Below are 27,174 nucleotides of genomic sequence, written 5' to 3'. Positions count from 1 at the left end.
GCCCCTCTTGGCCCAGCTCCAGGCACCAGGTGCCAGGTGTCTGCCTCTGGAGTGAGCAGCTCTGGGCTGAGCTCAGCCCACAGGTCAACTCTGGAATGAGTCCTAACCTCCTGGGGACCTCTATAGACTTGGGGGTGAGATGTGTCTTCCCAAGATGTTGTCCGTGCCCAAGGGAAGAATCCAGAAAAAAGACATGGCTACTGAACAGGGGGAAGTAAGTTCTCAGGTGTCTGTCAGCTTCAAGGATGTGGCTGTGATTTTTACTCGAGATGCATAGAGAAAGCTGGATCCTTCTCAGAGAAACTTGTACCAGAATGTTATGCTGGAGAACTATAGGAACCTAATCCCAGTGTGATTTCCATTTTCCAAGGCAAAAGTGATTTCCCTGTTGCAGTAAGAAGAAGAGCCATGGAAGGCAGAAAAAGAAAATCCTGGAGGCTCCTCTCTAGGATGGATGAGCAGTCATAAAACCACAAATTCAACTCAAACACAAGACTCATCATTTCAGGGACTGATAATGACAAAATCCAAAGGGTATGGGCTTTGAGATTTTAAATCAGAAAACCCCTGCATATATGAAAATAAATTAGCAAAACTGGATAAAAAGGAAAAAAATCTCACTATAGAAAGAAGCTACAGTAATATGAATTTGATCAAAACTTAAACCCAAGGCCAGTACCTGATAGGCAACACATAGTTCCTAGGAAACAAAAAACATTGCCAAAATATGAAATACAAGGAAATAGCTTCAAACGGAATTCAAATTTACTTGACCAACCAAAAGTCAATACAACAGAGAAACACTATAAGTGTAGTATGTATGAGGACACCTTCATTGACAATTCATCCCTTCAAGAACATGAGAAAAACCTCAGTGGAGAGAAATTATTTAAATGTAAAGAATGTTTGAATGCATTCAACCAAAATTAATTTCTGGGTCAACATCAAATAACTCACACTGGAGAGAAACCCTATGTATGTAAACAATGTAGCAAATCCCTCAGCCAAAAGTCAGGACTTTTTATACATCAAAAAATCCATGCTGGTCAAAATCTCTATAGATATAATCTTGGTAGGAGGTCCCCTAGTTGCAGCATGTCCCTTCCTGGATGCCAGAGAATTCATTCCAGAAAGAAGTCCTATTTATGTAATGAATGTGACAACACCTTTAAGTTTAATTCATCCCTCCGTTATCATCAGAGAATTCACACTGGAGAGAAACCTTTCAAATGTAGTGAGTGTGGGAGAATCTTCAGTCCTAGTGCATCTGTTATTCAACATGAAAGAATTCACATTGAAGAAAAACCCTATAGATGTAATGGATGTGGAAAATGCTTCACTTCTACATTATGACTTAATAGGCACCAAGTAATGCATACTGGTGAGAAGTTTTATATTGTAATGAATGTGGCAAAGCCTTAAATTCCCATTCAACATTTATTATTCATGAGATAATTCATACCAGGGAGAAACTATGCAAATGTAAAGCCTGTGGAAAAGCCTTCAAACAAAGTTCAGCTCTCATTCAATATCAGAGAATGCAAACTGGAGAAAGACCATATAAATGTAATGAGTGTTGGAAAACATTCAGACATAACTCACCCCGTAATTATCATCAGAGAATTCATATGGGAGAAAAAACATATGGATGTGAGAAATGTGGGATTTCTTTTGGCCAAAGTTCAGCTCTTATTTAACATTACAGAATTCATATAACAAGGAAACCCTTTAAATATAATACACGTGGGATAACTTTTAGACAAGGTTCATCATGTATTGCACATCAGAGAATTCATATCAGAGAGAAATCCTATGAATGTAGTGTGGGGGGGAAACTTTTCAACTGTAGGTCATCCTTTACTAATCATTATGAAATTCATATTGAAGACCAATCCTTAGAAAGTAGATTTTCATGTGCAAAAGCCTTAAACCAAACTTATCAGAGAATACATAGTTGTGGTGATATAATAAATGTAATGGATATGAGAAAATATTTGATAGGAATTAGTCCTCCTCAGATATTAAATTCCAAGGATAAACCATGACTATGAAATAGAGACAAGGAAAGCATTCATGTCTGTCAGAAAAACTTAAAATAACCTGAGATGAAGAATTTAGAACAGGAGACAATGACTTTCGGTGTTCGCAGATTAAGAGGTTTTTTTCCTCTCCCTTTCTGCAACATTATACATTAGATGTCATGTGTGATTGTCATAAACACCTGGGTGGGTGGGGAGGTTTACATTGGATTTCTCACTAGAAAATATCAAACCATATAAACTGGCAATATATAAATGTTACATATTCTATGTAACATTTAAATAGAATACAAAAGTATTGCTTTTAAAAAGCTACATTTTTAGAGAAAAAGACTAAATGAAAGATATATACAGTAGAGACACAGAACAGCAGATTTGAAGAGGCAGAGGAAAGAATAAGTGAACAAGAGGACAGGACAATTGAATTCGGAAACATAAAAGAACAAATGGCAAAAAAGATGGAAAATTTTAAATTTGATCTCAGGGAAATAATGGACAATATGAAGCAAACATGTATAAGAATCATCGGTGTCTCAGAAAGAGAAAAGGAGAGCAAAAGTCTAGGAAAATTATTTAGAATTGCCTTAGCCCAAACATCCCTAAAGTGAGGGAGGGAAAGATTAAAGGTGATGATGGAGTTATACAGAGAAGATAGGATTTCATAAATTAATATGAACACTGAATCATTAAATTGCTATATCTTTTATTTTCCAATATTTTAGAGCAACTAGAATTAAAAATCTAAAATTGTGGAATTGTAACCATGCCAAACTCTGAAATATGTTCTACAACTAATTGTGGTGCTGTGCTTTGAAATTTATAGGTTTTTCATAAATGTGTTATTTTTCACAAAAAAGAAGGAAAAAAGTCAATTGTGATGATAAAAAAATATTTAAGCCCTCTAGGCTCCTATATTCTGGAGCAGCTAGAAGTAAAAATATGAGAGGGTTATATGGTAGCCCATGACAAACTCTGGGTTCTGTCCTATAACTACTCGTTGAAGAGTGCTTTAAAAACTATTGCTCTTTTATCTCTTTGCTTTGTGTTTATGTTATACTGTGCAATAAAAAAAAGTTTTATAAAATGGCTAGGGAAATTAGTTTAGAAGATAATGGGGGGAAATTTCCCAACCTTTATTAAAGACATATATATGCAAATCAAAGACTCCCAATGAACCCCAAACAGAATAAATCCAAATAGGCCTACTTGAAGGTACATTCTAATCATTCTGTCACATGTTGAAGAGAAGCAGAAAGTCCTGAAGGCTGCAAGAAAAAAATGACTCACCATACAAGGGAAACCACACATGACTGAGTTTAGACTACTCAAAGGCACCATGGAGGTGAGAAGGCAGTAGCATGATATACTTAAGATTGTGAAAGAGAAAGACTTCCAACCAAGAATTCTTTATCCAGCCAAATTATACTTCAAAAATGAGGGAGAACAATTTTTCCCCATTTCTAAAATGTTGTCCTTTTAAGGATGCCATATAAATGGAATCTCGGTCAAAAAAAAGTGAGGGAGAGTTTAAAATTTTCAAAGATAGACAAAGGCTGAGAGAATTTGTCAACAAGAGACTTTCTCTATAAGAAATACCAAAGGGAGTTCTGTTGGCTGGAAAAAAAAAAAAAAGACAGGAGATGGAGGTCTATAGGAATGTACAGAACTGAAGAGTACCAGTAAGGGTGCCCTCAAGGATAAAAGGAGAAAGAGGGAAAAGAACATGTAGATCTGACAAATAGAAGCCAAAGGATAAGATGGCAGGTTCAAGAAATGCCTTTACAGTAATAATTTTTAATGATAATGAGCTAAACTCAGAAATTAACAGATACAGATTGGCAGAATGGGTTAAGAAATATGATTCATCTATATGCTGTTTACAAGAGACTCACCTTAAACCCCAGAACACAGATAGATTGAAAGTAAAAGGATGAAAAATGATGATGCATGCAAGCTGTAACCAAAAGAAAGCAGCTTAATTAAGCATATTAATTAATTATGGTAATATCAGAGAAGTAGACTTTAAATGTAAGTGCATTTTAAGAGACAAGGAAGGACACTCATATTAATAAAAGGGAAAATTCTCTAAGAAGAAGTAATCATAAATGTTTATGCTCCAAATCAATGAGTTCCAAAATACATGAAACAAACATTAGCAAAACTGAAGGGAACAACAGATGTTTAAACAATAATGATGGAAGAATTTAACACACCAAATTCTGCTATAGATAGACCAACCACAGATAGGATCAACAAGGAAACAGAGAACTTTAATGATGTGATAAATGAATTAGACCTAACATAGATATATAGATTGTTATACTCCAAACCACAAGGATATACATTCTTCTCTAGTTCTCAGGGAATGTTCTCATAGATCATATGCTGGGGCAACAAAGCAGGTCTTGATAAATTAAATAATATTGAAATTCTTCAAAGCACTTTCTCTGATTAGAACAGAATGAAGCTAGATATCAATAACCATCAAAGAACGAGAACTATCAGAAATATATGGAGATTAAACAACACACTCTTAATCACTGGGCCAAAGAAGAAATTGCTAGAGAAATTCGTAAATATTTGGAGATGAATGACTTTGGGAATACAACATATCAGAACTTATGGGATTCAGCAAAGGCAGTGTTGACAGGGAAATTTATTGCCCTAAGTGCATATATTTCAAAAAGAAGAAGGAATAAAAACCGAGGACTTACCCACTCACCTGGAGAAATTAGACAAAGAAAATCAAACTAACCTCAAAGCAAAGAGAAGTAGAGAAATAACAAATTTAAAGTAGAAATAATTGAATTGGAGAACAAAAACAATAGAAAGAATCAACAAAACCCAAAGTTGCTTCTTTGAGAAAATCAATAATATTGATCGAACTCCAGTTAGGATGACAAAGAAAAATGAGAGAAGATATAAATAAACAGAAACAGAAATGAGAAGGCAGTCATTACCACAGACCCTGAAGAAATGGGGAAAAAAACTCATAAGAGGATATAATGCACAACTCTATGCCCACAAATGAGACGACTTAGTCAAAATGGACAAACTCCTAGAAACACACAATCTACACTAACTCAAGAAGAAATAGAAGATATCAGCAAACCAATCACAAGTGAAGAGATTCAATCAGTCATCCAAAATCTTCCTACAAAGAAAAGCCAGATGGATTTACAGGGGGATTTTATCAAACACTTCAAAAAGAACTAACACAAATTCTGCTGAAACTCTTCCCCAAAAATGGAAGAATAAGGAGCATAACCTAACCCATTTAATGAAGCTAACATCACTCTAATACCAAAACCAGGTAAATGTACTACAAGAAAGAAAAACTAAAGGCCAATCTCACAAAGAACACAGATGCAAAAATTCTAAACAAAAATACTATTAAATCCAATCCGACAACACATTGAAAGGACTATACACCACGACAAGATGGTCTTTTATACTAGGAATGCAAAGGTGGTTCAACACAAGAAAATCAGTCAATGTGATACAGCACATTAACAAATTGAAAGGGAAAAAAATCACATGATCATTTCAATTCATGCTGAAAAAACATTCAACCAAATTCAGCATCCTTTTCTGAGAAAATCAATTCAAAAGGTACGAATGAAAGGAAACTTTCTCAATATCATAAAGGGCCTACATGAAAAACCTATAGCCAGTCTTGTACTCAATGGTGAGAGACTGAAAGCCTTCCCCCTAAGACTGGGAATGAGACAAGGATGCCTTCTGTCATCACTATTATTCAGCATTGTATTAGAAGTTCTAGATTGAGGAATCAGGCAGGAAAAAGAAATAAAAGACATCTAAATCAGAAAGGAGGAAGTAAAACCCTCATCATTTGCAGAGGACATTATACTATACTTGGAAAATCCTGATAAATGTTTGATAAAGCTTCTTGAAAAATAAAACATTCAGCAAAGGGGTGGGATACAAGATTAATATACAAACACAGTAATGTCTCTATGCACATGCAATGACCTATCTGAGAAGACAATTAAGGGGAAAATTCCATTCAAAATAGCAACAAAAATAATCAAGTGCACCAGCTGGACAGTCTTGGGTTCTTTGTGTTTGGATCTCCTACCAAGTGCCAGATACTGTTCTTCAACATATATTTCAGGAATGTTAAGGGAAATATACTATTGAATAAAAAAGATCAATATCTCCACCCTCTAGTTCACAGAGACAAAAATAAATAAGCAAATATATGAACATATGTATAAACATGTGCATTAAAAAATTAATACATAGGTAAAATAACTATACATCAGGTAAGTGATAGGGAGAAATATAAAGCAGACATAGATAATGTGGAGAGTTGGATAGTGGGGAGGGATTATAATCAAATTTCATTGACTAATGAGGACCTCGTGGGAAAAGTGAAATTTAAGAAGGAACATCAAGGAGTTGTGGGAGAGAACAAAATGTGCTATGAGTGCAATAAGCACAGGAATCAAGCAGATGAAAAGGCCATGGGGCCAAAGTTGTACCTGGAACATTCAAGAATTGAAAGATGGGTGAGGAGGGAGTGAACAAACTGAAGAGAAGAAATATGGTCAGAAAGGAAATGGAGGACCCAGATGGAGTAAGGTTCTGGAGGCATTTTGAAGATATTGACTTTTGCATTGAGTGAGCCATTGAAGAGATTGGAGTGATATAATCTGACATGTTTTATCAGAAACACTGTGGATGCCATGCTGACTAGATACTGCTGGAGAATAAGTACAAGAAGAGCAGGGAGTGATTTACCCAAAGATGTGCCTTCTACTCAACAAAGATGCAGACCACTGTTTCAAAAACTATGGCCTGAGGGCAAAATGTTGCCCTCAGGAAGACTTGTGAGCTAAAAATGGTTCTTACATTTTGAAAGTGTTAAAGGAGGAGGAAGAAGGGAAGCTATAGAAATTGTATATGGCCTGCAAGCCTAAAATATTTAAAATCTGGAAAATATTTGACAGTACCTCATGCAAACAATCTGGCTGAGAACAGGTCCTCAACAAAACTGGAAAGTAGAATACATGAATAAAGTAGTTGTGAAAAGTAATGTAACATTTTAGGTGATAGAAAAACATCTAGGACTTCATCCCATCCTTCAGAAACAATTTCATTTCCATTGAGTTTCTACAGGAAATATAATCTGTAAACCAAAATGTACTTCATCTCATAGACAATGTCAAAGCACTTAGGTGAAGTTGAAATAAAAAAAATAAATAGAAATAAAAAGCATTTTTGAAAAACATCCTACTTTACAAAACATTTTCATAATCATTATCTAATTAATTGCTCAATTCAACTCCGTGGGGGTAAGTATGGCTTTCCCTTTACAAGTCACCATACCCTAGATCTTTAGTGATTCCTCCAGCAATGTTGAAATCAATCCAGAATGTGACGTCTGTCAATGCCAGGGTTGGTGCCTTAGTTTCCGTGCTGCTATGACAAATACCACACAATGGGGTGGCTACACACAAGAATTTATTGGTTCACAATTTCAGAGGTTAGAAGGCTTGTTTACTCCTTGAATAGCAGTGCTTGGGCTGGCTGGCCATCCTTGGGTTCCTTGACTATCCATTTCTCTTCGGGGTTCCCACTAAATTCTTCCATTAAAAGGATGAAGATACATCCTGATTCAATTGGCCACACCTTAAGTAAAAATAACATCTTTCAAATTATCTTGTTTACAATAGATTCACATCAACAGAAATGTGATTATGATTAAGAAGAGAGCCCCCACCCCAACCCAGGGTACATAATTCAATCTGCTACAGTTGGCTTTCTCCTATGGGAATATACGATAAGACCAGGATCCACAGCTTTCCATTCCAAGATGGCACACCAGGGCCATGGATTTACCTTCTTGTTTTCCTGAAATCATACATAAATGAAAGTATAAAAATGAAAAAAAAGAAGACAGACCAGTAAAAGTTGTAAAATGATGAGTGTGAAAGCCATAAATCACAATGATTTTGATACATTCATGGAAGGCAAAATGGACAAGAGGAGTCACAGATAAAATTATCAAGAAAAGATTACCCTACAAAGGAGTTGCACAAAGCAAGACTTTGGGGTGAGCACTGGTTATAGTGAAGGGCAGAAGGGAAGAGAGAGGCTGAAAACAAGGAGACTAACAAAATTATTTGGGGAGGGATTTCATTTAATAAGCTCCAGACACCTCATGGTATGCCCTGACACTAACTCTGTAAGAATTACAGCAGGTAGGTGATAGGGATGGTTGGTGAACAAGACAGTGAAACAGGCTGTCAGCTGTGTTTGTTGTCACTACCACAATCCTGTGTTTGAGCCCTCCTAGGTTCACTTGTTCTGACTAGAGATGGACGAATTACAAATTGCTCAATTAAGAGTAACCTGCCTGGCAACTGTAAATTGTTATTTTTATTCAAATATTTTATTATTAACTATCATTTTCTTCAAAATATTTTGCCTTGGCAAATTTTGTCCCATCTTGTTTTTCTTCTGCCAAGCTGAATTTTCTCAGAATAAACACTTCTCATTTATTTGTTATTTTTGCCACCCAAGGACAAGTAAGATAATATTCCATATTGCAAAAAAAAAACCTCTTGGTCATCGATTTTAGTTTGCTAAGACTGCCAGAATGCAATACATCAGAGATGGACCACTTGTATGAAGGGGATTTATTTAGTTACAAATTACAGTCCCTCAGAGGAAAGGCAGCTAGCATTCATCTGGGTTTCTCAGTCACATGGGAAGTCAAATAGTGACCTCTGATGGCCTTCCTTCTGCCATCTGGGTCAAAAGATGTTCCCAGGGTGATTCCTTTCTGGATTTCCAACATTTGGGGCTGTGTCGGCTCTGAGCTGAGTGGTACTGGGCTGTTGAGCTGTGCTGGGCTCTCTTCTGACCTCTCTCTCTTTTAAGCCTTCAGCTAATAAAATTAAACATCACTCATTGCAGAAGGCACTCCCCTTAGCTGACACAGACATAATCAGCCATACCTGAATTTCACATGCTGATGATTCAAGTCCACAACAACAGAACTGGGCAACACCACCTGGCAAAGTTGACATTTAAACCTAACTACTACACCATCTATTTCCATTGGACAAGAAAAATGAATAGGTGGATTTTTCTGGGATACTCTTGTACTATTTCCCTTTAATTGTCCTGGGGCATCAATACCCTTCATATATTGAATGTTTCTTTTCACCCTTTGGAAACATAAAGGATGGAAAATCATGCTTGTAATTTATTGTTCTTACATAAGATTGAGGAAGGTATGAGACTATGTTTTCTCAGAGTTTCTTTAAGACATCTTTGTCCAAAAATTGGGCCAACTTGGCATTTTTTTCACAAGCAAAATTAAGAAATTATTCTTTACTGAACTCTCCTCAAATTACAGCAAGGAATTATGGTTAAATATCATTACTATAAAACATTTCTGATCATGGCAAGGTTAGAAAGGGCCTATAATAGTTGACCTCTTTCAAGCAATTTGAGCTTGACTGAAATCGTCTATTTCCTAGCAATCTCAATGTTGGAATGTGCAAATTTACTCTGACATATTAAAAGAAATCTCATGAACAGACAGTTTTGTAGTATATGAAGTATGCCCAGTGTAATTTTAAATATACAAGTAGAAAATATATTTGTATTTTTCTATTCCTCTCATGATTCTTGGTTCTGAAACTTTTCTAGTCATATGCATGATACATATCAGTGCATGAGAGAAAACCACCCCAATGATGTGAACCAAAGATACAAGATTCAGACTTGATAAAGATATGTTTAGTGCATGATTCTTTGTATCTTTCCTGTGATGTGGAAGGTTCAGGCTCCTGAACAAAAATACATATCTTCTTGCCCTAGAGAACAAAGGGTGTGTGTCCTTTTTTCAGCAGAACAATCTCTGAAGTTATGTTCAGAGGCCAATTATGCATGGGCAAGAGTGGACCTAAATGGCTTGCTTACAGTGTCCACATTGTGCTGACATTATTTTAATCCAACACATTGCTCTGCTATTAACTTGAAAAGACATATTCATTTCTGGTCACAGATGGGATGCCTTGCTAGTCATATTCTGCAAGGGCCAGAGGAACGGGCCTCTTCACCATAAGGAATGGTCCTTATAAAATTTCTTCCAGGATTGGTCAAGTTTTATCTAGAATAGAATTCACAGAGGCTTGCATCTTTCAAATCACACCAAAAGAAACTGTGCAGCTAGGCTCGATTGGAAAAGAAATGCCCAATGGGGCTATGGTAGCAACTGAGCATCCTTACACCACATCTTCTGAGGAGACTAGAACAGACCATTGTGAACCAAGATGGGCCTATGAGTTGAATCAAAGAAGAGCACCTAGTAAGCTAGTGCATGTGCTCATTAGAGGTGTATCCTGGTGCTAAATACACTATGTATTTTTTTTTAATACCTATGTGATGAGAAGGTACTACAGTCTCTTGGTTAAATGAATGAGCTCTAAACCATGCATTCTGATTGAACTCCTTGTTTGGGCACTGCCACTTGTGTGACCCAAGAAAAGGTGCTATTTTAGCTGAATGGATTAAAAGAAGTGAAGAAAACCTAGTGTGCCAGAAAAGGATGTTGTGGAGTGCAGCATCTGGGCAAGTCAAGGAATGGCATGTCCTCCCCAGAAACCTTCACAGCCCCACGGGTTAAGGTTATTAACAAGATGACCTCATCCTAGCTAGTGGGTTGGGCCTTAGCTTTTGCCCTTTGGCATCTTTGCTTCCACCCCTTCCCTCACACCCTTCCTAATCCATCACACACCCTCCTGCTGTCACATGTACTCCTCCTACCACGCATCCTGCCTCCCATCACATGCCCTCCCCACGTCATGCGCCCCCCTTTGTTAGGTGTCCCAGTGATGCTGCTGTCACACGGATCTGGTTGAACAGTGCCATTGTGGTCTTTTCCTTGGAGGAGTTGGACACTAGGAAAACGCTCTCACGTTTCATACTCCACTCCCTCGATCGAAAACTGTGCCAATTGCCCTTCATGGATAATATGTTGAGCAAGCTATGCCCTGTGCCCTGCAGTGGCTGCCCTGGGCCCAGCAGTCACCCACCTGTTCATCCTTCTCGCTGTGTTTCCCCGGTAGCTCGGGAATACCTGCTGGCCCTACACCTCCCCCTGGCCCTGTGCACAGGCTTATTAACCCAGGTCGCTGGAACTTAGTCTGGGTTTTACATCACCCCAAAGAAGATCTATCCGATCTGGCTGAGTCAATGTTTCTCTCTCTGGATACTTCCTTCTCTGTCCTGAGGGAATCTTCAGAGGAAGCCGATGTTGTCTTCTAGAAACTTGAAGATGTTCGGCCCCTCTTCTGGGACAGTGAGGATTCCTTGCCCAGGGCACAGATGAACTCCCATGTGTTTGCCACCTGCACAGCCTGACATAGCCAGTAGACCAGCACCACCCGGCCACCTCCTACATCCCTGCCTAAAGGAGAATGGACTGAGGAGCCCAGGAGTCAGCAGTGAAGGTTTTGCCAAAGGGGAGGAGGATAATACAGAGACCAGAGAGAAGGAAGGCCAGAGAAGGGGTCCCCATAGCAGTGAGGATGTACCATCCACATCCCAGACCATGGAGACAGATGGAGTGGTCACTTCCTTCCAGTGCAGCTCTGGGCCTCTCAAGAAAAACTTTCCATCCCAGCCTACAGAAGACAGCTTGTGTCAGAAAGACCAGGAGTTTCCTGTGAGCTCAGTTGTCAACGACTGTGCCAGCACGAGCTCACCGAGGCCGGCTGCTGGTATCCTACCTCTTGCAAGATGTGATCCAGGTGCAGCAGGGCTCCCTGGTTCAGTCTCATTCTGCTCCCTGCTTCCAGAGAGGCTGCCAGGGGCAGTGGTGGATGAAGGCCAGCAGCTCAGCTCTCCCAGTTCACAGCCAGGGAAGGAGACATCGGAAGAAAATCCTGTAGCTCTTCCATCAGGCAACACTCCTCCTCCCACACCTGCCAGATGCAGATACTATAAAAGAAAACTGGTGCTGCCACTGCCACTGTCCTGCAGTGGAGGTGAGCTGTCCCAACCTCAGAAGCTTCCATGGGTAGCCAGTGCTGAAGATAGAGACCTGGAGAAGAATGCTGAGCCAAAACAGGAACATAACATCTTGGAGGAGAATGAAACTGAGGGCACATCAGAGAGCAGTGTTGCTAAGCCTGTCCCTTCTTTCTCTCCACCTGCTGCAGGGAATGCAGAGGCCCTGACCCAAGCCATGGCCACCCTGCCAATTCGAGCTAGTTCCTCCACTGCAGTAGCTGATTTGAGTGACCCTCCTGCCTTGGTCCCAAATCCTGTCTAGCAGGATAGATAATGCAATCATTATCATCAGCTGTTTACAAAATTTATAAAGTATTTATTCAAGGTTCACTCTATATTAAGACTCTGTGCTAGGAACAAGGATTTAAAATTAATAGACATCTCTTGCCCCAGAGAAATTTACAACATAGTGGGGAAGAGAGGTGAGTAGACCCCAAATATACCACTGGTGGTGGAAATACTAAAGTAATAGAAAGAAGAAAGGACTTACCACTATAGGGTGAGATGAAACATGGACTGGGCCTCAAAGAAGGAAGAGGGAGGAACCAGGTGTGGAAAGTCTATTTCCAGGTCAAAGTGAAAGCATGTTAAATGGCAGGAAAATAAGAAAGATCACAAGAAAGAGGGCCACTTTAGGAGGTCGCATGTGGCTTGTTAAGGGAAACCAAAGCCAGGAGATGTAGCTACAGGGTTTGGCATTATCATGATATCATATTTGTCCATTTTCTGAAAGTTAGGAAAGTCATGTAAAAGTATTAAGCAAAAGAGTGACAATATAATGTATTGATTTTAGAAATTATGAGAAGGAAGAATTAATGGTCCCAAAATAGAGACAAGGAGACTTATGGAAAACTTGGGAGTGACCCATGAAAAAAAGAGCCAATAACTTCTTGTTCTATGATAGCTGATAGGATAAAGAGGTGAGTTAACAAAGGAGGAAGATAACTGCAACAAGACCAGACTATTCTCGCCATCTTGCAGAGATGAATGTACATGAGTAGTTTGGGAAAAAAATATAAGCGCAACTTTTAACATTGTGGGATGCCTCTGGAAGATCCATGTAATATTTAGAAGGCAGTTCATTCACTCACCAATTTCAAATATACTGAATATCTTGGATGTAATAAGGATTATTCTAGGTAATAGAATGAGAATTGACATTGGTGAAGAGAAGAACATGGGTTTCCACTTAAAGTATGGACTGGGTAACCCTCACTATGATGGTGAGAAATAAGCAAAGTCTATAAAGGGATAATCAAGTCAGACATCTGAGGGAAGAGCATTCAGAGGATGGGTATTCAAGATGTTGGGAATAAACACAGGTGGGACCCACAGATGAAATCTGGCATCTGATGTCTTCAGGGAGCAAGAGTGGAATTTTCAAATGGGAGAATGAGACAGAGGAGGACTGAGAAGATGTGGGATTAATTCTCTGCCCCATCATGCATTGGTTGTGTAGTCACCAACAGTTGACTCACACAGCAAGGGTCTTCATATCTTCAGGGCTTTACAAGGATAAAAAGTCTCTCCATGTCTATTTCTCAGACTGTGGAATAAAATTCAATAGTGTAGGAAAGAGACTTATAATCCATTGTTGCTTTAAGAATGGATGAATAGACCAGATCGTATAAATGGATGGATGACTGGGTGGATGGAAAGCAGATTAGATAGACAGAATGACAGATAGATAGGCAAGCAGATAGAGAATGGGCAGATATATGTATATGTACGAAGATGAAAGAGAAAGTAGATGATGTGTGGTTGGATGGATAGAGAGATAGATAGTAACAGATAGATATGTATATTTAACAAATGACTTCCTTAGGCTGTAGTGCTTTGTTTTTATCAAGCAATTAAAACAGGCGATACTCATTTTAAAGGGAGTATAAAGTGCTTACTTGAGTCATCATGCAGTAAACACATGAAAACACATTCAGTCATCAGCCAGGATCTATGTGCTTCTGTCATGGATTGAATGGTGGCCCTCCAAAACATATGTCCACATACTAATCACTGGACCTGTGAATGCTACCACATTTGGAAAAAGTGTCTAGCAGATGTAACTAAGAAAAATCTTGTGATAATGAGCTCATGATAGATTATTTAGATAGATCTTAAATCCTATAACAAGTCTCCTTTTAGTAGAGGGAGATTGGAGACAGACAGAAGAGAGAACATAAGCACAAGAATGAGAAGGTGATGCAAAGACCCAGGCAGATAATGAATTGATGTGGCCATAAGCCAAGGAGGCTGGCAGTAACATGAATATAAAATAGGCCATGAGCATGTTCTCTTCTTGACCCTCTGGTCTCCAGAAGTGATAATGATAATGAATAATAGATAATGTATTTCTATTATTTTGTGCAACTGAGCTCATGATAATTTGTTATTGCAGCCCTAGTAAACTGATACACTTGATGAAAGACTTTCACCCAGGTCTTAAAATTGTACTACACAAATGTGTCTGACTTACTCAAAATAATCTTCAACCTGTCAAGGCCAAACATCCTGACAACCTAAAAGACCAAGATGCAAAGCCACATTCCCTGGAAGTATCAGATCCATTTCAAAATGGACGTTTTACACTTCCAAATTGACTCCTATTTATTCCTTGATGTTCTCAGACAATATACCAAACACTGAGGACTCTTCAAGGCCTTCCAGTATGTACAGCATTGTTGTTCTATCCCGATTTGGAAGAAGTTAGGAAATACAATTACAGGGTAATTTTGGAGGCCAAATTACCCCTTTTATTTATGGAAACCCTTGTTTCCATAAGAACTTACATTGGAATGAGCATCAAAGTGCGATAACTGAACTCTGAAAATGGGCAAATGTAAGAACTAGTAATTCACAAGGCTGCAGAAACAGAAGAAACCAACTTTCACCCTCAATAGAGAGAAGACAATTAGTCAAGTCAAGCATGCCCAGCTACAACCTCTTCCCATATTTTCAAGGTAAGTCACTCTGCCATTCCAGAGGCAGGTTGAAAAAAGGAAACAGAGCTTGGAATTGCCCTAAAGAGCTCTCTTGGAAGGACCAAAAGCCTTGGAAGAGGGAAGTCACATTCCTGCACTGTCCTGTGCCCCCAAACACAATGCAAAAACAATCAGAAATCTCTTTAAACCTGATTTATGCTTAGTACAGTAATGACTGGAGATGAGAGCAAAAAACATCTGGATTAGCTGCCAATATAACCTTTGAAAGCAGATTCCACCACACACCTCAAAGGGAGGGTACTGACCTCTATTCTTCATGCATTTCTTGCCAAGATTATGTCCAATATTCTTACTGTTTCAGCTATGTATGACCTATGGCCCAGTCATATGTGCTTTTTTGATATTAGTCTAAAATGTACATATAGGAATAAGGAAAAGTATAAGAAGCCATGTATTAAACCTTGGGAAAGTATTCTGACTTGGATCAATCACTGTTACTTCTTATTAGAGGGGAACCTTAGTCAACAGCATGAATGTACATTCTATTCTGTATCTGGAAGGTGATCATAAGTGATGTATCCTCTACCATTTTATTTTGTAAGTTGTATGACTGAGGTCACATTTCAGTATTTTTCCGTGTGAGTATCCCCTTATTGCAGCACTGTTTGTTGAATTTTTGTTTGGTGTTTTGCTTGTTAGTTTGTTCATTTGGGAAGTGAATGGGTTCAGAATCAAACCAGAGTCTTCTGCATGGCAGGCGAGAATTCTGCCACTGAACTACCCTTGCAACCATACTACTTTTTTGCTTACTCAAATCTGTTGTTGATAGCTAACCACTGTTCATCAAGCACCATCCAAAGTCAATTCCAGTAAAGAAAATTAGGTGATCGTGAGCCTCCAGGAACTGTCTAGAAAAGAAGAGAGATATGTAAAAAGCATAATTTCAGTTCTGTGCAGCAAAGGCAGCAGTCGCTTTTGCAAAACTGCACTGGGGGCAAAAAGAAGAGTGTGATTGAAAGGTGAAAGAGAAGACTTCACAGAAGGGATGATCTGTAAATCAAATTTCAAAGTGTGAATTGGAGTTTTTCAGTTGCTCAACAGGGAAATTAGGATGCTTGCTGGAGGAAAAGCATAAATCAAGTTAGTAAATTGTTTATGTAACCCTGGAATGTGAATGAGGAATGGCAGCAGGGAAGGTTGGATGGAATTACATGCCTCATGAGTATCTATAAATGCAGAGGACTTGATATATTTCAACTGATAGGATCACATATGCATTTTAGCAAGCTTACTCTAGTGGAAACTTTGAGGACTAAATCAAGGGGAGAGAAAATGGAATTAGTAACTCCAGTACAATACAATATGGGTGGGCTGTGAAAACCAGAAAACTGTTGAGAAAGATTCTTAAGTAGTAGAACCCAATGGGTTTGATCATAAATAAATTAGACTTTGATGGTGAATACTCACTAGGACTAAGTTACAACATTTTTCTACCTTGAGTAAATGCACCTCATATGATCTTTTTTCACCAGGAGCTTACTATCACTCTGAGGATGAGAGCTTAAAGCCTGTCCCAGCTCACAGAGACCATTCTTTGCATATGAATATAAAGGCCTAAATATATTATCCAGAATATACCTTATCTGGCATGCACTTCAGAGAGCAAAAAGTGAACCTCATGAGGTTCAGAATCTTAGAGACGCATCCAGAAGTTCAGATGATCACCTGGCACTGATAAAACTTGCCTGAAGTGAAAACAGGACTGTGTATCTCACAAGATTAGTTGATCTTTTGAGAATTTCAATACTCCCTGCTATCAGCTGGAAATCCTATAAGAATAGCCCCCATTAAAATGCATTTATAATATGATTCACAGCTTCTGGAGCCTCTTCATTCACTAGGCTACAATGAATTCAAGGGCAGAATGATACATGTCTTTTAGTTCCATCCTCTTTGGAGACTTAGTCAAACCATTTTTTTTTACCATGTGCCTCTGTCATCTTTTCTGTAAAATAGAGGCAGCTTTAAAGTTATAGTCTAAAGTCAAAGCTAAAGAGATATTGAGAAGCTTAAGAGTGCCATTGTCTGCATTTTTTTTTTCGTACCAGTAACATTTAATGTATCACTGCAAGGAGTTCAGATGTTATTTTGCATCATCAAGGGCAACTGTTCAAATTAAAAAATGGAAAAAGAGGCCTAGACAAACTATTCCCGCCAAGGAGGCACAGTTATCTTTTGTTGTATTTTAGTTTCCTAGAGTGCTATGACAAATATCATACAATGGGTGGCCTTAAGCAACAGCAATATATTTTCTCACAGTTTCAGAGGCTAGAAGGCTTCCTTCCTCCCAGGTTTTGTAGTGCTCCATTTCTGATTGCCACAATTCTTAGGGTTTCTTGCCTTGAATCCCTGCCTCACATCACATGTCAATATCATCTCCTTCTATTTTGGTTTATGTGACATCCTCATTATCCTTATAAATCCTCCAGTATCCATATTAATACCCACCTACTTTCAGTTGGACCATACCTTAACTAAAAGTTGCATCTTCAAGAGGTCCTGTTTACAATGTGCTCAAGCCTACATGAATATAGATTAAGATTGAGAACATGGTTTGTTTTTTTTTTCACTTTTTTTTCACCCTGGGATGCATAACTCAATCAACCACAGGTAGATTTTGGACAAGATTCCAGATATCCTTGAGCCCTCTTCATTGTTCTTTTATTGGATTCTGAACACTGTAGACAAATAAACAAATAAAGTCCTTCTATCCTATGTAACTGCTGCAGCAGTTGGCAAAAATGAAATTGGAGCACTAAGTGTTAAGAGGTATCTAGGAAATAGTGAAATGTAGCGAGATGCCATGTACTGACAAAACAACAGTGTCTGAAGATGATTCTGTGGAGGGAAAAATCTGGTAAATGAAGGCATGTGAGGAGCTCTGATTCCAAACATGCTGGGTGATACCTTGTTTCAGAAAACACCATGAAGTTTTTAGTCCAACATACACCATTAGAATAAAATACATATTTTGAATAGGCCATATTTAATTCTGGACACTCATAATGAGCCATTATTGTCCATGTAGCATTTAATTATTATTTTTTATTTCTCTCTTGATTCCTTCCAAGACAGAGTTAGTACAGGGGTAGATGGGAGAATGCAGAGAACCCTGCTGTCCATGAAAACTAAGATCTTAATTGCTTTGTAGCTGAAAGTATCCAGACCAACGTACCTTCTTTGTATAGGTACGGTTTTGGAAAAGTCAAGATGAAGGACTCCTAATTACCCAAATATCCTGCATATATGGCAGTAATTATCATTGATATTATGGGAATTCTTCAGATTGGCTGAGGAAAGAGGCCTCGCTGAAATTTCCCATGACCATAATGCATATGTGATGGTCTCAAGACATTCTGGGGTCCTGGGAGTTCAATCATTTAATTACTCTTGTCAATAGAGGAAAAATTTTAATACTCCCACGGTTTCATATCACCTAAATCACTCTCTCCCTTTCTTAAAATGTACAGCTCATAACTGAGTCTATAATGTGTGCATCATTAGAAGCTGAATACATTTTTGTGATTTACCAGGATCTTGTATGTCATGTGTTTCTAGGGAGGATCTATTCAAAACAGACTTCTTTCTTGTTTCACATCAACAATAAATTTTGATATGACCCTGAGCAAATTGAGTTCAACGATTAAAGGAGACACCTGCTAGCCCTACCTCATGTGGTTCTCATAAAGCATAAGATGAAGTAATAGGCCTAAATGCACATCTCTAATTTTAATGGTATTTGTACACACTTTCCAGAAACTTTATACAGAATGTACTATGGAAATCTTGGTGATATATTTCCCTAAAGTAGTGTGCAATTCCCCCATTAAATCTACTTAAATTTAAAAAATCTCTATATTAAGATAGGTATCATAGAATTCCAAATCTGGGGCCTGCTTCCTTACACTACTCTGCCTCTCCATCACTCCCCTTTCCCCTTTTCCATACGCCCCAATCCAGTAATCTTGATGATACATTCATAAACTTAAAAAAAAAATTTTTATTGTATTATATATGTATACAAAGTAAAGAAAGAAAGCAGCAGTTTTCAAAACACTCTTTAACAAGTAATTATAGGACCCATCCTAGAGTTTGTCACTGGCTACCATACCATCATCTCAGATTTTTCCTTCTAGCTATTTCAGAACATAGGGGATGAGAAGGAATACATATATTTGCATCATCACAATCATCTATTTTTTCTTTTTCTGAAAAATAACGTATAAGCAAAAAAGCAATACATTTCAAATCACATTGCAAAAACCAGTTGTAAAACAGATTTCAGTGTGTGGTATAGGTTACAATTCCACATTTTGTTTTTTACTTCTAGTATCATAAGAAACCGGAGGCTAAAAGAAATATCCATATAATGATTCAGCAGTGATACTCATTTGTTAAACCCTTCTTTCTCTGTATAACTCCACCATCAACTTGTAACTTTCTCCCACTCTTTGAGGGTATTTGGTTTATGCCCATTCTAACTCTTTCATGTTGGAAGGGGCTGTCCAAAATGTGGAGTAGGGAGATGGAACTAGCTGATATTTTGGAGAGCCTGGATCTGCTAGGTTTCAGGATGCATCTTGTGCAGGGTCTAGTCTGGAGGTTGTTGGTTACTGGAAAGTTACCCTAGTGCACAGGGCCTTTGTAGAATCTTATCTGCTGCCCTAAGTGTTCTTTAGGATTGGGTTGGATGGTTGTGGTTGTAGCTTGGCAAGTTATGATAGGTAGCAATGGCTAACTGAAGCTTGCATAAGAGCGACCTCCAGAGTAGCCTCTCAACCCTATTTGAACTCCCTTAGCCATTGTTACCTTATTTGTTACATTTCTTTCCCCCCTTTTGTTCCGATGTCATTGTTGATCCCATGGCATCAGGGCCAGATTCATCTTTGGGGGATATCTCCCACACTGTCAGGGAGATTTTCACCCCTGCCCTGGATGCCATGCCCCACATAGGGGGTAGGGCAGCGATTTCACTTTCAGAGTTCAGCTTAGAGAGAGAAAGAGAAGCCACATCTGAGCAACAAAAGTGGTCCTACAGAAGTAACTCTTAGGCATGCATATAGTTAGGCTAAGCTTCTCTTCTATGTACATAAGACATACAAGAACAAGCCTCAACATCAAGGACTTGGCCTATTGATTTCGGTGCCCCTAATGTTTGACACTCAGGGGTTGCTCAAGTGGCAATGTTTAATAGATCCATATTTTTTCTCACAACCCTCGAGGCTCTTTGCCAATATTTTATGATTATCTGCTTAATATATTCTAGGATGCATTCATCCATTACATTAAGTATACAGGATTAAAGGACCTCATTCTTATTCTGGACTCCCTGTGTTTTGATTGTTTAAGTGAGCTATCCAGACAGCTTGAGTTACATTATGTGTTACAGGAAACTTAGTTTCCAGACAAAATAAAGCTTTCCTCCTTTGAGCTCAAAGAGTAGGTGAGGTTCTAAAATATAGATGAGGTCTTCTTTACCCCTGTGTTCTGAATTATTTTAAGCCCTACCTGATCAGCTTTGACTTTGTCTCTAAACACCAGGTTATATGTATACAAAAGAGCCTCTCAAAATCCAGAAATAATAGTTACCCCTCTTGACTAATTGTGAATGCTATATATGAACCTACAATCAAGGCCCCTGTTTTCTTATAAGCATTTTCTAAGGGAGAACATACAATAATACCTCTTTGGTTTCTGGATTATTTTGCATCACTGCATGTCCCACAGTTTCTTTCACAATGTTGTATGCATCAAAACTTCATTCTTTTTCGTAGCTGCACAGTATTCAATCATATGTATACATCATTGTTCACCAATCTACTTCTCAGTCCATGCATCCTTCAGCCATCTGCATTCATTGGGCATCTTGTATAATGTCCAAAGTCCACAGTCCATAAATGCTTTCAATTTTAGATAATGCCATTGTTCCCAAGAGAGGGAGAAGCAATAAACATACCCTCATCAAGTAGGATATCTATTGGCCCCTCAATTCTTGTTCTTACCCCCAGAATTTACCACTGGTGTTGCCATGGTACTGCTGATGTTTTCATGCTAAACATAGCCCATGGCATGCCGTCACAGTTTTCCACTCTACCCTCAACTTAAATATTCTTTGTACAAGAATCATACCTTTGCAGTAGTTCATGCAAGAACTTATTTATATTTGTAGTGTTAATCAGTAGGACACATAGGTCTATACAACCCCTTTCATTCATGTTCACCCTTTATATGGTAATATTACTTTTATACCCATTAGTGAACTGCCTTCACTTCTACCTATTCCCTTACATTTGAGTTTCAACCTTAATAGCTGACTGTTCACTCATCTCAAGCTTCTATGTATCTCTTAGTCCCCTATATTCTGTATTATAAGCCTCTTATTTAAACTTTAATCTGGTCATAAAAGTGGAGTCATACAGTATCTTTTTTGTGTCTGGCAGATTCCACTCAGCATTATGTCCTCAAGTTTCATCCATCTAGTCATGTGCTTCAGGATGTCATTTTGTCTTACTATTGCATAATAGCCCATAGTATGTACATACCACATTTTGCTGATCCGCTCATCTGTTGATGGACATTTGGATAGTTTCCATCTTTTGGCAATCGTGAATAATGCTGCTGTGAACATGGGTGTCCAAATGTCTGTTCCAGTGCTCTCAGCTTTTCTGGGTATATATCAGGTAGTGCTATTGCTGGGTCATAGGGTAGCTCAATATCTAGTTTCATAAGAAACCACCAAACTGTCTTCCTTTGTGGCTGAACCATTATACATTCCCACCAGCCATGCATAATTGTCCCATTTTCTCCAAATCGTGTCCAACATTTATAGTTTTCTGTGTGTTTAATACCAGTCATTCTTATAGATGTGAGGTGGTATCTCATTTTAGTCTTCATCTGCATTTCCCTTATACCTAATGAAAATGAGCATCTCTTCATGTGCTTTTGAGTTATCTGTATTTGCTCTCAGAAAAGTGCCTATTCATGTCTTTAGCCCATGTTATAATTGGGTTGTTTGGTCTTTGGTTGCTGAATTGTATGCTTTCTTTATGTATACAGGACATCAAACCTTCGTCCGATGTGTGATTTCCAAGTATTTTGTCCCATTAAGTTGGTTGGCTCTTCACCTTTTTGACAAAGTCTTTTGAGATGAGGAACTATTTGATTTTGAGGAGTTCCCATTAATCTATTTCTTCTTTCATTGCTTGTGCTTTGTGTGTAAAGTTTAGGAAGCTGCTTTCTATTACTACTTCCGGAAGATGTTTCCTACATGTTCTTCTAGAAGCTTAATGGCACTAGTTCTTTATATTATTATTATTATTTTATCTTTTGTTAATTCTTATCTTTAGGTGTTTGATCCACTTTGAGTTAATTTTCGTATAGTGTGCAAGGTAAGGGTCCTTTTTCATTCTTTCAGCTATTGACATGCAGTTCTCCCATGCCCATTTATTGAAAAGGCTATTTTGTCTCAGATCAGTAGATGTGGAGGCCTTGTAAAAAATCCATTGACTGTTGATTTGGTTATCTATTTCTGCACTCTGAATTTGACTCCAATGGTCAATACATCTCTCTTTGTGCCAGTAACATGCAGTTTTAACCACTGTGGCTTTATAACAAGTTTCAAAATCAAGAAGTATTAATCTTCTTACTTAATTCTTCTTTTTTAGGATGCTTTCAGCTATTTGGGGCCTCTTTCCCTTCCAGACAAATCTGGTAAATAGCTTTTTCAAGTCATCAAAGCAAGTTATTGGAATTGTGATTGGTACTGCATTGAATCTATGGATCAATTTGCATAGAATGGACATCTTAACTATAATTGACCTTCCGATTCATGATCAGGGAATGATTATCCACCTATTTCGATATCTTTTGATTTCTTTTAGCAATGCTATGTAGTCTTCTGTGTACAAGTCCTTTATGTCCCTGGTTAACTTCATTTCTGGGTACTTGATATTGTAGTGGCTATTTTGAATGGATTTTTTCCTTACATGACTCCTCAGCTACGTTATGGCTTGGTGTGTATAGAAACGTTACTGATGCTTGCACATTAAGTTTATGTCCCACCACTTTGCTGAATTTATTAGCTCAAGTAAATTTGTTGTAGATTTCTCAGGACTTTCCAAGTATACTATCAGGTCATATGCAAATAATGAAAGTTTTACTTCTTCCTCTCCAATTTGAAAGCCATTTATTTCTTTTACCTCCCTGTTTATTCTAGCAGAACTTCTAGTACAATATGGAATACTAGTGGGGACAGAGGGCATCCTTGTCTCATTCCCGAATTTAGGGGAAGCCTTTCAGCCTCTCTCAATAGAGTACAATGTTGGCTATCAGTTTTTCATACATGTCCTTTATCATACTGAGGAAGTTACTTTTGATTCCTATCTTTTGAAGTGTTTTTATCAAAAATGGATGTCAAATTTTGTCAAATGCTTTTTCAGTATCAATCGTGTGATTGATACTGAAATTGATGATCGTGTGATTTTCCCCTTGCAATTTGTTAAGGTGCTGTATTACTTTTATTGTTTTTATTCTCTTGAACCATTCTTGTATTCCCGCTGTATACCCGAGTTGTTCATGGTGTATGATTCTTTTAATGTGTTGTTGGATTCAATTTGCTTTTATTTCGTTGATAATTTTTACTTCAATGTTCAGTAGGGAGATTGTCTTGTAGTTTTTCTTTCCCCTAGCATCTTTACCTAGCTTTGGTGTTAAAATGATGTTAACTTCATAAGATGAGTTAGGTAGTGTTTCTTTATGTGCAATTTTTCAGAAAAGTTTGAGCAGGATTAGTGTGAGTTCTGTTTGGAATGCTGGATAAAATTTCCCCATGAAGCCATTTGGCACTGTGCTTTTCTTTGTAGGAAGATTTTTGATGACTGACTGAATCTGCATAATGGTGTTTGGTTTGTTGAGATCTTCTATTTCTTCCTGAGTCAGTGTGGCTTGCTTGCATGTCTCCAGGAATTTGTCCATTTCATAGAAGTTGTCCGGTTTGTTGGCGTATAGTTGTCAATAGTATCATCTTATGATTCCTTTTATTTCTTCATGGTCTGTGGTAATGCACCCCTTTCATTTCTGAACTTGTTTATTTACATCCTATCTCTTTTTTTCTTAGTCAGACTTGCTAGTGGCCCATCATTTTATTGACTTTCTCAAAGAATCAACTTTTGGTTTTATTGATTCTTTCTATTGTTCTTTTCTTCTCCCATTCATTTGACTCTGTTTAACCTGAGTTATTACTCTTCTATTTGATTTGGCATTAGTTTGCTGTTCTTTCTTAAGTTCCTTCAGGTGAACAGTTAAGTCCTTGATTTTTGCCTTTGTGTTTTTTTAAAATAGGCATTTAGGGCAATAAATTTCCCTCTCAGCACAGCCTTGGTCACACTCCAAAATTTCTGACATGCTGTTTTCATATTTTCATTCATCTCTAGATAGATACTTATTTCTCTACCAATTTCTTCTCTGACCAACTGGTTGTTTAGGAGTGTGTTATTCAATCTCCATATATCTGTGAAAGTTCTCATTCTTTGGTGGTTGTTGATATCCAGCATCATTCTATTGTGATGAGAGAAAGTGCATTGAATAATTTCAATGTTTTTAAATTTATAAGGACCTGCTTTATGGCCCAGCATATGTCTATTCTGGAGATTATCCCATGAGCACTAGAGAAGAATGTTCATCCTAGTGTTTGGGGATGTATCTGTTAGGTCTAATTCATCTATCAACTTGTTTAACTTCTCTAGTTCCTTGTTGATCCTCTGTCAGGTTGTTTGGTCTATAGAGGAGAGAGTGGTGTACTGAAGTCTCTTCCTCTTATTGTTGAACGATCTGTCACTTTCTTCAGTTTTGCCAATGTCTGTCTCACGTACATTGGAGCTCTTTGATTCGGAGCATTAACATTTCAGTTAGTTATTTTTTCGTGATGAATTGCCCCTTTTATTAATTATGGTGTCCTTCTCCATCCTTTATGACATCTTATACTTAAAGTTTGTTTTGTCCAATTTTAGTATAGCTGCTCTTGCTTTCTTCTGGTTATAACTTGCACGGAATAACTGTTTCCATCTTTTCACTTTCAATCTATTTGTTTTCTTGTGTCTAAGATGAGTCTCTTGTAAACAGCATATAGCTGGATTATATTTCTTAACCAATTCTGCTAATCTGTATCTCTCAATTAGTAAGTTAACATTCAAAGTTATTGCTGAAAATGCGTTTCTTAAATCAACCTTCTTATAAATTTGATTTTATGTGTCAGATTTATATATTATTTTCCCTCTTTCTCTTTTTACCCTTTAGAATTTCCCATACTGATACTCTTCAGTCCTCTGCCCTCCTCCAGAACTCCTTCTCCTGTCTAATTTTTTTCAAATGGTGGAACTCCCTTTAATATTTCTTGTAGGGCCAATCTGTTGCTGACAAATTCTTTCAGGATTTCTTTGTCAGTGATAATCTTACTCACTCCCTCAGTTTTGAAGGACAATTTGGCTCGGTGGAATAATCTTGACTGTCTTTTTATCTCAGGATCTTAAATATATCATACCACTTCCTTCTCACGTCCATAGTGCCACTTGAGTTGTCTGAACTCAGTCTTTTATGGTTTTCCTTGTATGTAGTAGATTGTCTTTCTCTTGCTATTTTTAGGATTTCCTGCTTCTTTCAACATTTGACATACTGTTTAGTATGGGTCTTGGAGAGGCCTACTTGAATTTGTTCTAGTTGGTGTTTGTTGGGCTTCTTTGATTTGCATATTTATGTCCTTTATAAGGGCTGGGAAGTTTCCCCCATTATAATCTCAGCTAATCTTCCTAGCCCTTTACTCTTCTCTTCTCCTTCATGGACACCAACAATTCTTATATTTGTGTGCTTTGTTTTGTCCACCAATTCCTTGAGAGCCAATTCCAATTTTTCCACCTTTTTTGCCATTTGCTCTTTTGAGTGTTCAAAATCAGTTGTCCTGTCCACTAGTGCACTTATTCTTTCTTCTGCCTCATCAACTCTCCTTATGTGTGTCTTTAGTATGTCTTTACTTTGGTCTACAGCATCTTGAACTGTGAGACTTGCTATTTTTCTATTTATTATTCAAATTCCTCTTTATGCTCTTGTAGTGTTGACTTGACGTCCTTTACATCATCAGCCATCCATTTGCTTTCTTTAGTAGTTATATGAAAATCTTTGATGATATTTTCCAAAGTCTGTGTCTCCTCTGGTGTTTTAATTTGGTCATTAGGCTAGGCTATATCGGTCTCCATCAGACATGCTCAGTGATCTTTACTTGACTTCATGGCATGTACATATTTTATGTGGTTTGCTTTGAAAGTTGGTTTTTCTATGTAGTCTGATGTTTAGTGTCGGTGGGATGGAGAAGAGCAGGATGTGGAGGACTGGGCAGGGCACAGTGTGGTGCTGCATTGAGATCAAGAAGTCAATGAAGGAATACATAGATGCTGGGTTGAGGAGGATACAGCTGTGCAAGTGTGTGGTCTGGGGGTAAAGTCCTACCCTGGTCTAGGGGACTGGAGCCCTGTGTGTGTGCTTAGAACCCAGGGGCAACAGGCCGGGTTTTACCTGCCTAGGCAGGGGATGGTTGTGGCTTGTCTGCACAGGTCCGCATAGAGCAGAGCTGGGGGCCATGACAAGGGGCCATGTATGTGCAGGGATCTGGGAGGCCTAACAACTGATGTACACATGCACAGACCTGGGAGGGGGGGGGTCAGTGGTGTGACTGTACCTGGTGTGGGTGGGTGTAGGCTAGGCATAGGTGAATATTAGCAGCCTTTATGTGCTGGTGAAATCCTGAAAGAGGCTGTGAGAGGAAGGTGGGTCACAGGAGGGGCAGGTGAATCTGCACTTTTGCAGGAGAGTTGGGTTGGGCTAGGGCAAGCATGCTCACCCTCCAGGTGATGTGTGGGGCACATATGCATGGAGAGGAGGTAGCAGCGTGCAGCACTAGCAACATGGGGGTTGGGAGAGTGGGTGGTGGCATTCAGGTGCATGGGGTGTGGGGTTAGTCTTGGGTCATGGGGTTGCTCTGATGAGGCTGCTCTGGTGAGAAAAAAATATGGTCTGAAAGGAAATGGAAGACCCAG

The 27,174-nt window shown here is 38.4% G+C and overlaps 1 long non-coding RNA gene and 1 pseudogene across 10 annotated transcripts in view; one reads left to right on the top strand and one right to left on the bottom strand.

Annotated features, from left to right (window-relative positions):
* LOC143673730 (uncharacterized) overlaps positions 1–27,174 on the bottom strand; it is a 121,697-nt gene that overhangs the window by 86,601 nt on the left and 7,922 nt on the right. The window lies entirely within an intron of this gene.
* LOC143675114 (uncharacterized) lies at positions 194–12,354 on the top strand (annotated as a pseudogene).

The sequence above is a fragment of the Tamandua tetradactyla genome, chromosome 2 (genome assembly GCF_023851605.1).
Source record: "Tamandua tetradactyla isolate mTamTet1 chromosome 2, mTamTet1.pri, whole genome shotgun sequence".
Classification (NCBI taxonomy): domain Eukaryota; kingdom Metazoa; phylum Chordata; class Mammalia; order Pilosa; family Myrmecophagidae; genus Tamandua; species Tamandua tetradactyla.
The sequence above is the reverse complement of the archived record's forward strand: the minus strand, read 5'-3'. Positions and strand labels throughout refer to the sequence as shown.